Source organism: Caretta caretta, chromosome 7, assembly GCF_965140235.1.
Source record: "Caretta caretta isolate rCarCar2 chromosome 7, rCarCar1.hap1, whole genome shotgun sequence".
Classification (NCBI taxonomy): domain Eukaryota; kingdom Metazoa; phylum Chordata; order Testudines; family Cheloniidae; genus Caretta; species Caretta caretta.
This window is the reverse complement of record NC_134212.1, coordinates 68,998,684-69,013,779: the sequence shown is the minus strand read 5'-3', so window position 1 is coordinate 69,013,779 and position 15,096 is coordinate 68,998,684. Positions and strand designations below refer to the sequence as shown.

The 15,096-nt window shown below is 41.6% G+C and overlaps 1 protein-coding gene across 1 annotated transcript in view; it reads right to left on the bottom strand.

Annotated features, from left to right (window-relative positions):
• SFTPD (surfactant protein D) overlaps positions 1–15,096 on the bottom strand; it is a 207,619-nt gene that overhangs the window by 87,350 nt on the left and 105,173 nt on the right. The gene's annotated exons all lie outside the window — the stretch shown is intronic.

The window sequence follows — 15,096 nt, the reverse complement described above, 5'->3', positions numbered from 1 at the left end:
GATGTGTACCGCGCCCTCCTGTGCTCTTCTAAGTGCCCTGGTGTCTGGCTGCGCATAACCAGCGGCCAGACAATTTGCCTCAACCTCCCACCCCACCATAAACGTCTCCCCTTTACTCTCACAGATATTGTGGAGCGCACAGCAAGCAGTAATAACAGTGGGAATATTGGTTTCGCTGAGGTCTAAGCGAGTCAGTAAACTGCGCCAGCCCGCCTTTAAACATCCAAATGCACATTCTACCACCATTCTGCACTTGCTCAGCCTGTAGTTGAACAGCTCCTGACTACTGTCCAGGCTGCCTGTGTATGGCTTCATGAGCCATGGCATTAAGGGGTAGGCTGGGTCCCCAAGGATAACTATAGGCATTTCAACATCCCCAAGTGTTATTTTCTGGTCTGGAAAGTAAGTCCCTTGCTGCAGCTCTTCAGACAGACCAGAGTTCCTGAAGATGCGAGCGTCATGTACCTTTCCTGGCCATCCCATGTTGATGTTGGTGAAACGTCCCTTGTGATCTACCAGAGCTTGCAGCACTATTGAAAAGTACCCCTTCGGTTTATGTACTTGCCGACTTGGTGCTCCAGTGCCAAGATAGGGATATGGGTTCTGTCTATGGCCCCACCACAGTTAGCGAATCCCATTGCAGCAAAGCCATCCACTATGACCTGCACATTTCCCAGGGTCACTACCCTTGATATCAGCAGATCTTTGATTGCGTGGGCTACTTGCATCACAGCAGCCCCCACAGTAGATTTGCCCACTCCAAATTGATTCCCAACTGACCGGTAGCTGTCTGGCGTTGCAAGCTTCCACAGGGCTATCGCCACTCGCTTCTCAACTGTGAGGGCTGCTCTCCTCTTGGTATTCATGCGCTTCAGGGCAGGGGAAAGCAAGTCACAGAGTTCCATGAAAGTGCCCTTACGCATGCGAAAGTTTCGCAGCCACTGGGAATCATCCCAGACCTGCAACACTATGCGGTCCCACCAGTCTGTGCTTGTTTCCCGAGCCCAGAATCTGCATTCCACAGCATGAACCTGCCCCATTAGCACCATGATGCATGCATTGTCAGGGCCCAGGCTTTCAGAGAAATCTTTGTCCATGTCCTGGTCACTCACGTGACCGCGCTGACGTCGCCTCCTTGTCCGGTATTGCTCTGCTAGGTTCTGGTGCTGCATATACTGCTGGATAATGCGTGTGGTGTTTAATGTGCTCCTAATTGCCAAAGTGAGCTGAGCAGCCTCCATGCTTGCCTTGGTATGGCGTCCGCACAGAAAAAAGGCGCGGAACGATTGTCTGCCATTGCTCTGACGGAGGGAGGGGTGACTGACGACATGGCTTACAGGGTTGGCTTTCAGGGAATTAAAATCAACAAAGGGGGTGGCTTTACATCAATGAGTATTTCAGGCAGGACTTCACGGAGGGTTCCAATAAGAAATGGTGCATCTAAGTAATTGTTCTTATTGCACCTTCTCTGTGAGTGACTGCAGTGTGACCTAGAGGAATGAGTCCCCTAGACGGGGGGGGGGGAAGCAAATGAGTACAAAACAAATCTGGTCTATTTCTTGTTTTGATCCACTCCATCTATCTTTTACATCTTTGGCTGGCAGAAGATGGTGCAGTAGGACTGCTAGCCATCCTCATCTCTTGCCTGCCTGGCAGAAGATGGTACAGTAGGACTGCTAGCAATCCGTATCACCTGCCTGCTCACCATAAAATGGTTCAATAGGACTGACTGCAGGACTAAAGAGAATGACCTAGTCAAGTCACTTCTAATGTAGTCCCTGCAGCCATATCTGCCCAGGCGCTCCTGGCTGATGTGGCCAAGAGCACCTCGGACATGACGATGACGGCTACCAGTCCTACTGCACCGTCTGCTGCCACAAGGCAAGGGATTACTGCTGCTGTGTAGCAATGCAGTACCACGTCTCCCAGCACCCAGGAGACATACGGTGACGGTTACCTGAGCGGGCTCCATGCTTCCTGTGGTATGGCATCTGCATAGGTAACTCAAGAAAAAAGGCGCAAAACGATTGTTGGCTGCTGCTTTCACGGAGGGAGGGAGGGAACGGGGGCCTGACGATATGTACCCAGAACCACCCGCGACAATGTTTTAGCCCCATCAGGCATTGGGATCTCAACCCAGAATTCCAATGGGCAGCGGATACTGCGGGAACTGTGGGATAGCTACCCATAGTGCAACACTCTGGAAGTCGACACTTGCCTCGGTACTGTGGAAGCACTCCGCCGAGTTAATGAACTTAATGCACTTAGAGCATTTTCTGTGGGGACACACACACTCGAATATATAAAACCGATTTCTAAAAAACCGACTTCTATAAATTCGACCTAATTTCGTAGTGTAGACATACCCTCAGTGATTTCAGCTCTTAGTAAGTTTAGCTCTTTTGTGATTTCAGCTTGTAGTAGGGGAGCCTCAGCGCTGGTGCACCATTAGCCCAAAGTGAATTCAGCTCAGCAGCCTGTAACTAGACTCCTAATAGAATCAAAATTAGCTCTGATATTCCACAGTGGAGATGGGAGGAAGTGCAATTAGTATGTAAGGCCCTCACCAGGGGGCCCATACCACCAACTATTAATACCTGTCCCCAGCCTTTCTCTATTCACAGAGTTTTGGAACCCATGTCCCTTGCCTAGCGAGTGCTACTTCGTTGATGGCGAGTCCCTCCATCATAACAAAAGGCCAAGTGCAGTTCCACTGTCCTTGATTCCCATAATCAGGGTATTAACAATTTATTCTTTCTGCCCCAATAACAGAGACACTGGGGATCCCACAGCAGCCAAAGTGACCATTTGGGCAGCTATGGTCTCATTCTAGGCAGGGTGGGTGTGCCTATGCAAATGAGATCAGCCCCTGAAGTTCTTTTCCACAACTTGCCACACCTCACCACCAGATATCAGGGTGGAGCTCATCCTGACTCTGCTTACAAATATAACAAAAAGACACTATAATTCATGTAAACATGAGTATGTTAAGCCTTCTGTCTCTTTATCGGTAACAAAGGGCAAATCATTTGTATTAAAGATTGGACATAGGAATCAGGAAGTCTCTTAATAGGGAGAGGGATAGAAACAAAAATATGATACCTTGAAAACTTTTAGAAGACTATAAAACTTCAAAATTTGGTCATCCTACCTTGCAAGTATTTCTGATCTACTGTTCAAACTTGGGACCAAATCCTGGGATCTTTATTTAGTCCTTGCTGAGGCAAATTACCACTGAATTCAATATGAGTTTGTCAGGCTTGTCTTCACTGCAGCTTTAGTTCACTGGAGTGTTGCCCCTAACCCAACTCCTGTCCATACACAAAAATCTTTAGCTTGAGGTCAGCTATGTTTTAAACCCAAGCTAGCTGGCCCCTTTGCGGGGAAGAGGGAGAAGGTTGAAACTTGAGTGCTGCTGACACTTGAGCTAGTAATACAGTAATGCAACTATAAGCTACAGTTTGAATTGCCCAAATCATCAACTAATCATCAGCTAATCCAGTCACTCTTTACTTGAGAGCTGTTGCACAGTCTGGCTAGTCTCACTCACTTACTAAGCTAGCTTGGGTGCAGTTAATCAAACCCTGAGTGAGCATCAAGCAAAAACTGAGTTAAAACCTCAGGGGTTGGTCCTCAGTGAATATAATTCATAGGTGCTCAGTCTTTACAGGAAGATCCTACAGAACATAAATGAAAATGCCTCCTTTTTTATAAGTTAACTGGTATGTGGATTTTACACTTCAGCTGACATAATGGTCATTAAAGAATCTTCTCATTACTTTTTCCCCAACTTTAGCTTTAAAATGAAAAAGTATGTAAAATATAAGATTCAGACAGAGATGTATTTTGATTCATCCTTATGCCTAGCATGGGTTATTAGACTGTTCATTTTGAAACAAAAGCTATTAATAATCTCTCTCAGAATGGACTGCATCTCCATCAACTGCTTACTATTATAATTTTAATTGTCCATCAATTAAGATTTTAATTGCTAAGCTATTAGCACTTAAATGTTTGAAATGCTAAGAGGTTATCTGCATTGAAGAGATACCAGAAGTTGAGGAATAGAGTTGAGTGGGTCATTGGGAAGAGATGGGAACTGAACTCACAGAGGCCTTGAGGAAACTGAAGAGTTGCTTTGAACTCCAAGACTCTGGCAGATCTGCACAGATCTCATGAAGGGAGTTTACATTTAACAGACCTAAAGAACAATCCTCCTTTCCTGCTAGAGTTAGCAGAGGGGCAATGGGAATCAAGGAAATGGGCTAGAACCAGGAACTCTCTGAGGACAGCACTCTCTGAGGTCTGACACTAGGGAGCAGAGCTGGTTTGAAGAGCCAGAATGAGCACTGCCAATTTTTTCTGCAATCTAGTGATCTTACTACTCATCATTGTTATTTGATTCCAATTGTTTGGGCAGCTATGGCATCATCATCTGGAAATGACTTTTTTCATCTATAGCTGCCCAAACAATTGGTTAATATCATATCAGCTGGTCATGGGTAAATCATACTGAAATCAAGGGATTAGATGTGACTGGTCCCTATCTACAGTGACTACAAAGTTGTTTAACATAATATTTATTAATATGATTCCTCAAAGCCATGTGCTATCATAATTTAATCTTCTAGTGAAGACAAGTTCTAAGAGTGATGCTCACAGTATCCATTCTAGAGCATTCTCAGTGGAAACTCTAGAGTTATTACTATGGGAAATACAGTTAAGCATAAACTGGGCCACTTTAATGGATCAGAGCATAGGTGGTCTGGCCTAGCAGTCACGACAAGGTTGAGGTCTGCCCACCAAGAGATGGCACTTGCTGGGCAGGAGCTGGTGATGCTGGTGGTTGTAGTCACAGATCTGCATGTAGGGTGCGCAGAACACCAATTATAATTACTTCATGGAATGTTAGGACTTTATGTGACAATTCTACCACCAGCCGACAGTGCTTGCTGCAAGAGAACTGTCCAGGTATAGGGTTGACAGTGCTGCACTCAGTGAAACCAAATTCACTGAGGAAGGGGAACTCACAGAGATGGGTGTAGGCTACACGTTCTTCTGGTGAGGTCATCCATCCTCAGAGCCATGGAAATCGGGCATTGGCTTTGTCATGCAACTCCATTGCTTCCAAGATTGAAAGTCTACATAAAAGAATTAGTGATCATTTATGGTTTTACAGTTGCTATTGAAACATAAGATGTATGTTTCAATCATTCAATTCATCAATGCTTATGCTCCTACCATGACGAATGCTGACAATAAGAAAGGGAAGTTCTATAGTGACCGAGACAAACTCATCATGTCCACAACAGTGTCAGATAAACTGATGATCATAGGGGACTTTAACGCAAGAGTTGGAAGAAGTGTGGTACTCTGGCAGCGTGCCATCAGACAGCATGGAGGGGGTGGTATGATGAGACTGCCTACAATTGCATGTAGCTGATCTGTGATTGCTAACAGCAAATATTCCCAACGGCCGGTGATGGCATTCTAGATTGGGAGGGCTCTGAGATACTCCTGAGAATTCTTGCCTGGCTGGTGGGTCTTGGCTACATGCTCAGGGTCTAATGCCATATTTGGAGGTGGGAAGGAATTTTCCCCCAGATCAGATTGGCTGAGACCCTGGAGGTTTTTTTGCCTTCCTCTGCAGCACGGGACATGGTCACTTGCTGGTTTAAACTAATGTAAATGATGGATTCTCTGTAACTTGAAGTCTTTAACCCATGATTTGAAGACTTCAGTAACTCAGCCAGTGATTAGAGTTTGATTACAAGACTGGGTGGGTGAGGTTCTGTGGCCTGCAATGTGCAGGAGGTCAGACTAGATGATCATGATGATTCCTTCTGACCTTAAAGTCTATGAGTCTATGAGCATGGGACTGGGAAAGAGAATAGTAATGGAACTCTTCTACTTAGTGAGCATGTTACATGGCAGTTAGCAATCATTAATATCTTTTTCCATTTGCCAGAAAAAAGAAAAACTTCATGGGTGCACCAAAGGTCCAAACAATGGGATCTTATCGACTACACCATCGTCTGGCAGCGAGATCTACTGGATGTACAAATCAGCCATGCACAGGGCAGAATGCTGGGCGGACCACTGCATGATCCACTCCAAACTGTTGTTGTTAATTCAACCAGTGTGGTGCAAGTCCTCATGTAAAGTGATTACAGGATGAAGCTACACAAGCACAGTTGTGTAATAACATTATGTCAGCTTTGTCTGACCCTGCTGGCTTGACTACTAATGCTAAAGTAAACAGTGAGTGAGCGACTTTTTGCAACACCGTATATCAATTTGCTCTTGCCATCTTGAGTACAGCAAAATGCTGTTATCAAGACTGGTTGGATGAGAGTGATCCAGAAATTCAACAGCGACTCACTAAAAAACATGAGCTGCCTCATCAAATTCTTGTATGCCATGTCCCTGTAGGCACAGTTATAACATTCAGGAATCTATGTTATGACATCCAAGCTAAGCCTAAAGATGCAGGATCAATGGTGCAATGCCAAGTCAAATGACACCAGGACTATGATGACTATCATAAGGCCAAAGACTTCTTTGGAAGGTTACTTTGAAAGATACATATAATTCTAAACATACCACAACAGTGCTTTTGAAGAATGAGGAGAAATCCTTCAGAGTTGGCAACAGCCTTTCAATGATCTTTTGAATCCATCATCACAGATGAGGCACTAACAAGAGTAGTGGATTAGTCAACACATAATGACAACACGGATGCAGCCCCATCCCTTGACAAAGTCAGCACTGCAGTCAGTGCCATGAGGAACTACAGGGCTCCTAGATCTGATGGCATTCCTTCAGAAATATTCAAGTAGGGAGATGGGTTCCTGCTAAGTTGACTGCATGGACTATTTCTCAATACATGGAGTACTGAAGACATACCGCAAAACTTCAAAGACACCACCATAGTCACCATAAAGCAGAGGCAAGGTCAGAAGTCTGACTGTGGTAACTAGCACAATATCTTGTTACTCTCCATTGCCGGAAAGGTTCTGACTACAGTTCTCTTTGATCATCTGCTATGCAACATCACTAATCATATTCTACTGGAGTCACAATGAGGTTTTAGGCCAACATGAGGAATGGCAGACATGATATTTGTAGCCTGTCAGGTGCAGGACAAATGTAGAGAACTGCACTGGGACCTCTACACTGTGTCTTTATTGACCTAGCTAAAGCATTTGACATCATCAGCAGATCTGTGCTTTGGCAATTACTGCATAAGTTTGGACATCCAGAAATATTCACCAACACTCAGAGGCTGTTTCATGATGGAACGATCAGACAAATCTGTATAGATGGTGTTCTAACTGATCCATTTCCCATCACTAATGGCTGCTTAATTGGTCCAGTCTTATTTAATTTCTCCTATGCAGCAATGCTTGATGATGCTACAAGAGACTTAAATGCTGGTATAATTCCGGTACACTTCTGATCCACTGGAAAATTATTTAATTTGAACAGGCTGCCATCTTCCACAAAGATATTGGAGGCAATTGTTGAGCTACTGTATGCGGATGACTGTGCTCTAGAGGCCCATGCTCTAGAAGAGATACAATTGATTATGGACAGATTCACAGATTCTATAGAAAGGTACAGGCTGACAATCAATAAGAAAAAAGAGGTCACATATCAACCTGTGCCAGAGAAACAAAGCCAATTCATCATTTGGCAAACTCTGGCAGTAACGTGGTATTAATTTTCAAACTAAGTTAAAAGTCTAAAAAGCGGTTATGCTGTCCAACTTGTTGTAAGGGAGCGAGACCTGCTACAGGCATGATATTAAGCTTCTAGATAAGTACCATTTAAGACATCAGGGTACCATATACTGCACCAAATGACAGGATAAAGTTAACAACAATGAGGTTCTGGAACATAGTCACTCTGCAGTGATTGAAGCCATGGTTATCACATCACAGTTAAGCTGGGCTGATCATGTGCCGAGGATAGATGACACCTGAATGCCAAACAGTTGCTGTACAACAAATTGAAAGTGACCAACCGCATATGAGGCAGCCAGAAGAAACACTTCAAGGATATGCTGAAGCATAACTCAAAAGAGTGCAACATTGATGTTGACAACTGGGAGTTGTCAGCAACAAGTAGATCACTCTGGTGAGCAGTAGTCAGCGATGGGGTTCCCACTTCGAGATTTACTGTTGTACGGATCTTGAGGCACAGAGGCAGAGTCATAAGCAACAGCAGGACTCAGCAGTCACAGATTGTAATCCCTTCCCTGGCATCGGGTTACCTATGCACTTAATGCTGAAAGGACTGTCACTCGAATATTGGCCTTTTTAGCCACAACCATACTCACAAGATGTAAAACTGTTTTCAGTGTCATCTTTGGTCATGAAGGACACCACCACAAGTTTCTGGAACCGCCTCCTAATAAGAGTTGTGGGGGCAAACAATTTAGTTAGTTTTAAGAGTGAACTGGACAAATTTATGTGTGGAACTGTATGACAGGGTTGCTTATGCTAGTGGGGGGTAAGGCTAGGCAGCCCTTCTGGTTCATGTTGGACATTCCTAAAATCTCAGGCTTCAGATGGTCACCTGTAGGATTCAGGAAGGGATTCTCCCCTCAAACCCCCAAGTGTTTTATGTGGTCCCTGTTGTTGTGTGGTGGGTTTTCCCCTCCTTCCTTTGAAGAATCATAGATGGCCACAGCTGGAGATGAGATTGTGACCCAAAGGCCTCTTAATGCCAACTTGCAAAGGGTTACAGAAATCTCATGAGTTTTGTATGTACATTCGAGTTAACCACAGATTGCCATGCGATGTCTGAAATAAAAGCTAGTGCTGTCACAGTGGTCCTTAATAGCCTTGTGAAATATATGGTGTCATGTGTGTACATATATAGAAAATTTGTTTTCAAGACTGTTCCAAGGTAGTAGTCACCAACAAAAGATGACAAACAGGTTTCCTCCTGGCAGGAGGTAAGACATGTATCTCTCAACATGTAAATTAAAAATTGCAATGGACACAATGGATGCACACTTATACCCCCCTCATCCTGCAGCTAAAAAGTAAACAGACTGTGTTTACATTCATGCAAATGGGATCTCAGCCAACTTTGGTTCCAAATAGTGCAGAGGACTTTGGATGAAAAATATGGGGTCTTTATTACCACTTAAAAAAATGGAGTTTTCATTATGGGAACCTTTACATCATCATAATGAGAGAAGGATACTTAAAAAAAGCTTATTACAAATAAATATACCTTTAATTTCATCTGAGGTAGAGCATAAGTTCTCAAGGAGAAGGACCTTGTAAATTGCATAAGTGTAACATGTTGTTTGTATAACTATGGTGCTATATAAATAATAATGATATTCAAACCTACCAATTATTTTTCCAGTGAGGGCCTACTCAACTCCTACAACATACTAAGGGTGAGACACACTAAATGTTCTCAGCTTCCAATCAGATCAGTATCTCAGAAGATTGGGTTTTAAAGAGAAATTCTGATAACACATGGAAAAGTGCATCAGGGAGAAAAATTTTCAAAGTGGCCTCACCAGGCAAAGGCCACAAGAAAGCTATGGCAGCAGCAAGCATTCAGTTGCAGAGCACTGTACAGCTTGGTGGTGTCCAGCATTTAAAACCGTATATAGTATAGTTCAGAGGTAATCAGTGCTATAGTCAAAGACAATTAATGGTTTAAATGGTGTCCAAACAAGATATTTCCTTTTTAAAAATTACTATGTGATGAAAAGGACAGTAAGTCCAAACAGTGAAGAAGATTTAGGAGAAAATGTCTTTTCTGGGCAAAATGTCTCTCAGCTACAGCTAAGATGGCAACCAAATTAGCAAAGGAACATATTTCATCTTCCTATCAGTCCCTGGCTTGAGTTCCCATGCTTGGGGCTAGCCATACATGCCTCTTTTCCTAACACCTCACAAGGCTCAGACAGTCTGCTGCACGAATATACTTTTCTGCTGATTTTCAGTGTTGGAACACAGCTCCTTATCCCTCCCAGCTTGTACACTCACCTCCTCCCATATGGCTGCAGATACACTATATTTTAAAGGGCTTATATTATTCTTGGTGCAATTCCAAAACAGCACATGGGCTGTTTGCTCAACAGACTGTCAGAAATGCTGGATTGTCTGTTGTTCCCATCAAAAATTCCCAATTTCCCACTTTACATAATTATAAGAAAACAACATTGCTCTGCAATGTTAAATTATCTGGAAAATAGTGTTTAATTTTAAAGAGAAATCTGCCAAACAATATTTTAAATAAAGGTTTATCCAAGATTTCAATGTTTTGTATTCATTATTCTGCATGTTGTGTCAAATGAGAAAAACGATAATGACTTTATTAGTCTCTTACATGTGATATTTTACTAGTTGCTGGCAGGAACTCTCAGCGTGAGTGCTCTAGCACTTAGAGCAAGAGAATGAAAAAGAAAGATTCAGCGCTTCTGCTCCTATAGTCTCTCAGGCTTTGGGTAACCTCTCTGTGCCTCAAATTTCCATTATAATAATAATACTTAATACTTGTCAAGTGCTTTGAGGTCCTCAGCTGAAGATTGCGACAGCACTGAAAAATACTAATATTTGTGAAACTTCAGTAGAAGGGATTTGGGCCAAACCTTCGGAGCTCAACTGGTAACATTTTGAGGTGGTTGGACTGCATGTTATCAGGGACGCTACACAGACCAAAGAGTGTTCCACTGTACAGTAATGTACAAAGGCAATAGTTAAATTTTAAATGCTTCCTGCGGGTATAGGTGGCCAGTTCCTAATAGGACTTTTGTGCCCATAACTGAGACTAGAATGTGGCTCTTACTCTATATGTTACCCCCATATCCCCTCAAACAGTGTACAAACTGAGAAGGATTTGTGCTGGAAATGGCCCACCTGATGATCACTTTAGATAAGCTATTACCAGCAGGACAGTGGGGTGGGAGGAGGTATTGTTTCATATTCTCTGTATATATAAAGTCTGCTACAGTTTCCACGGTATGCATCTGATGAAGTGAGCTGTAGCTCACGAAAGCTCATGCTCAAATAAATTGGTTAGTCTCTAAGGTGCCACAAGTACTCCTTTTCTTTTTGCGAATACAGACTAACACGGCTGTTACTCTGAAACCTGAGAAGGTACAGGGGAGGAGACACCCAAAGCCCACAATACATATTGTTCAGGCAACATGACCATCTAATTACAGAAGATTTTAACTTATCAAAATACAAATGTCATTGTGAAATGTTAACATTAATTCAAAAAGAAAAAGAGTGCATTTATACAGATGACCAAATTTCACAGATTCATAGGCCAGAAAGTATCATTATGTTCATCTAGTCTTGCATAACGCAGGCCATAAAACTGCACCAAAATAATTCCTAGATCATATATTTTGGATAAACATCCAGTCTTGATTTAAAAATTGTGAGTTATGGAGAATCCACCATGACTGTTGGTAAATTGTTCCAATGGTTAATTACTCTCAAAGTTAAAAATGTACACTTTATTTCCAGTCTGAATTTGTCCAGCTTTCACATCCAGCCATTGGTTTGTGTTTTACCTTTCTCTGCTATATTGAAGAACCCATTATTAAATATTTGTTCCCCACATAGGTACTGACAGTCTGTAATCAAGTCATCCCTACCTGCCACTGGCATAGTCTTGAGGATGGCCTGGAAGGGCAACCAGGTAGTTGATCTGCTGAGACTTTGATACCCGTGGAAGGAAAACACATATAGTGACCTGTCCAGAAGGCCAACTCATGAAGAAGGAATGTTCTGAGTCCCAGTGGGCAAGAGGGGCTGTGGTGAGAGCAAATTACTTGGATGGCAATATTCCCCTGAGCAGCCAGAGGAAGAGCCCTAGCAGTGAACAGAGCATCTTGTTACAAGCTGATTCTCTCTCTCTCTAGGGTATTTTTTAAAAGAGATAGCCCACTGGGGGTATATTTCTCTCTCTTCCACTCCACCCCCTACTGTTTCTGCAGCAACCCAGTTATTTCTTAGCTCATATGTTTATTCTGTTACAAGTACGCATATGGCATAATTAATGTGGAGTTCAGTTTAATTGGTGCTCATTATTTCATTTTATTTTGGTTTTAATTTTTCTCCCCTTTGAGATGTCCTCCAATAGATGCCAGAAAAATAAAGGAGGAAATATTTATCCAACGTATCAGTCCAGGGGCCTATTAAGTTGAAAAAATTGGCACAGGGATTCCTGGTTTTCCTTTCCCCTTTGTACTCCAGAGTAGATACTGTTAAATCAGTTGAAACATTGTCTTCTGCTGGTCCTTTATAACTAGCATCAATGAGTGTACTTGTTTTTTAAAGCAAAACAGGCCATTGAATCTTGACTGGGTCTAATCAAATCTAATTTAGATCTAGTTAATTTTCAAACAACTCTCTTGGGGAGAGGAAAGGCAAGATCTGTTGAAGATTTAATGAATAATTTGGACATAAATAATCCAATTTAAAACTCATACTGGGAGTTTCAAGACTCTCTCGCGAGTTACTAAGTATACTGATTTGCAAGTTGAAGTTATGAAAAATAGTCTTTAAAGTTTGTAACATTCATAGTCTCATGTCACTAGAAAAAAAACAGAAGTTAATTCACTAGGTAAATTAATTTAAATTACTGGTGGTTGTGTTAAAATGAAATAAAATCCCTATGCAAACTGTCAAACTTTGTAAGGCTACTTCTGAAAACTACGCCATTGGCTCCAATTTTTCAGTACTCTGCTGAACTTTAGTTTTCAGGTCTGTGTCTAATTCAGATAAGGAGAAAGTCATGGGAACAGCCTAGAAACATAAAAGTTACTTGAACAACTGTACCTAGGGAATAAGGCCCCAGTTCAGCAGAACACTTAGGTAAATACCTAACATTAAAAACGCACATTATCACATTGACTTCAATAGATCTCCTCATGTGTTTAAAGATAAGCATGCGCTTAAATACTTTGCTAAAATGATGCCCTAGTGCCCATATTTCCCCACAGAGCAACAGGAATATAGGCAAGGAAGGAGAAACTAAAGCTTTTTATGTAAGACCTATGGCCATGGCAGTGGGTGACAATCTCCATCTTGTTCTCTGCTATATAGTAGATTATTTCTGAAGGATAAAAAATACAGTTTCTTTAAAAGTGATGTTAAAACTGCTATTGTCTGAACAATTAGGACCATTAAGTTTGACTATTGGCTCCCATTGATTTCAGAGGGTTTATGATCCACCCTTTGAAAAAGAAAGGGAGATTTGACATAAAATAATCTCTCTGGTTCTGGTGAAGATTTAGACCCAGATCTTCAAAGGTATTTGGGTGCTAACTCTGAATGGGACTTAGGTCCTTTGAGGATCTGGGCCTCAGTGTCTGATTCTATAGCTTCCAAAGGTAATATCATGTATAGTTTTTTACTTAACTGCTTTATGTATAAGACATTTATATTCCAACAAGCTCATCTTTAATTGCAGGATTCCTGGGCTATTAAAGCTGTCTAGCTGTTCTTTAGCCTGTTCTCTTAATTTCCCAGGATATTTAAAAGGCTTTGACAAGCTCCTAAATTGCTTTTATCCCCCCTCCCTTTCCTCTTTACGGCATTACACTGTCAATTTGAACAATCTGTTATTGACTTTTTATCATGAAAATATAATGATTTTAAAAAGAAACATCATAGACCTAAACATGGTCCTGCTGCACCTTGACTAAAGTCATAGGAGTTAAGTAATGGGTGCATTTGGCTCATTGTGTATGCCAATAGGGAGTTTTCAGAACTAAATCTCTTTTTGAATTTATTTCCAAAGTAACAAGAGGAAGTAAAGCACAGTATGAAATAATTGCTTGATGTTTTCAGTTATACCAGGAGGAACAAAGTAGCTTAATGTAACTTTCCATTTGCTATACTTTCATAACCAGAAAAAAATTGCATATAGAGAATAATGTATATTTCTCTTGGCTAATGCACACATACATATGATAATGCAACTTTAAGGTGGAAAAATAAAGTGCTACAAGATTCAGACAATACAAAAAATATGACTCATGTAATGCCTGAAAAATATGGTCTCTTTATGCCAATATATGTTTTTTGTCAATATATAATTAACTGAAAATAACTCTGCAGCTTGAGAAAAGGCAAATTTTCACCACTAAATTATAAACTATTAAGAACAGGTTGGATTATGGAGTTGCTGGCAGAGCTCTTAGTTGCTGACAAAGTGCATGGAGTGCTGCTGGAGTAACAGATGAATCTAGGAGGTAAACCTAATAGGAAGCTTTAGCGTTATAGGTTGATGATATGGCCAGAACTACATTAATTTCAATGGCTTGATATTTTGGCTGGAATTACATGGGGCCCTATGGGTTGATATGATCGGAACTGAGCTCTTTTTGGCTTTGCATGAGAGATTGTGCACACAGCATATACCAAGTCATCATCGGGCAGTGATTGAAAGGGGAGTGGACAATGGTATTTAGAAATACATCAGAGAATGTCCAGGAGCTGAGGGATCTCTGTCTGATACCCAGAGCATCAAAGCAGGCAGTTTTCAAAGAGGCAGCTACTAGATGATATCTCTTTAGCAGTGCTCCCAACCAATGCAAATCAGGACCCTTTTGAAGTATCTCAAGATGGGCACCCAAAATCACTAGTTGCTCTGAAAATCTTGGCCTGGAAACTTTTTCCACAGTGACTTCCCTTTCAGAGGATGTGGTGTTATACTTTATTTTTATGTAATGTGAAGTAACATTGCTAGATCTTTTGAATAACTGATATTTTAATTTCCAAAACCAAGACGATGGGAAACCTGAGGCAAATCTAGGTCCAGTAAAAAGTCTGTTTGGTTAAGATAGTGAACTGGAATAGACAGTTCTATGGAAAACTGCAAGATAACTGTTCTTGTGTCTATTCAAAGGGAAGTTTTATGATTTTTAATGTGGAAAGGCAACTAAGCAAGACATGGCAAGGTGATTTGGAAAGCTACACAGCAGCTAGTGTGCTAAAAATGTGGATGCTGGGAAACAGCCTCCTTTAGATGTTCTAAAACCCACTTAAATAAAAGTTACAAAGTGAAGCAGCAGAGTCAGCAAGTTTGAATTCGAATACCAAA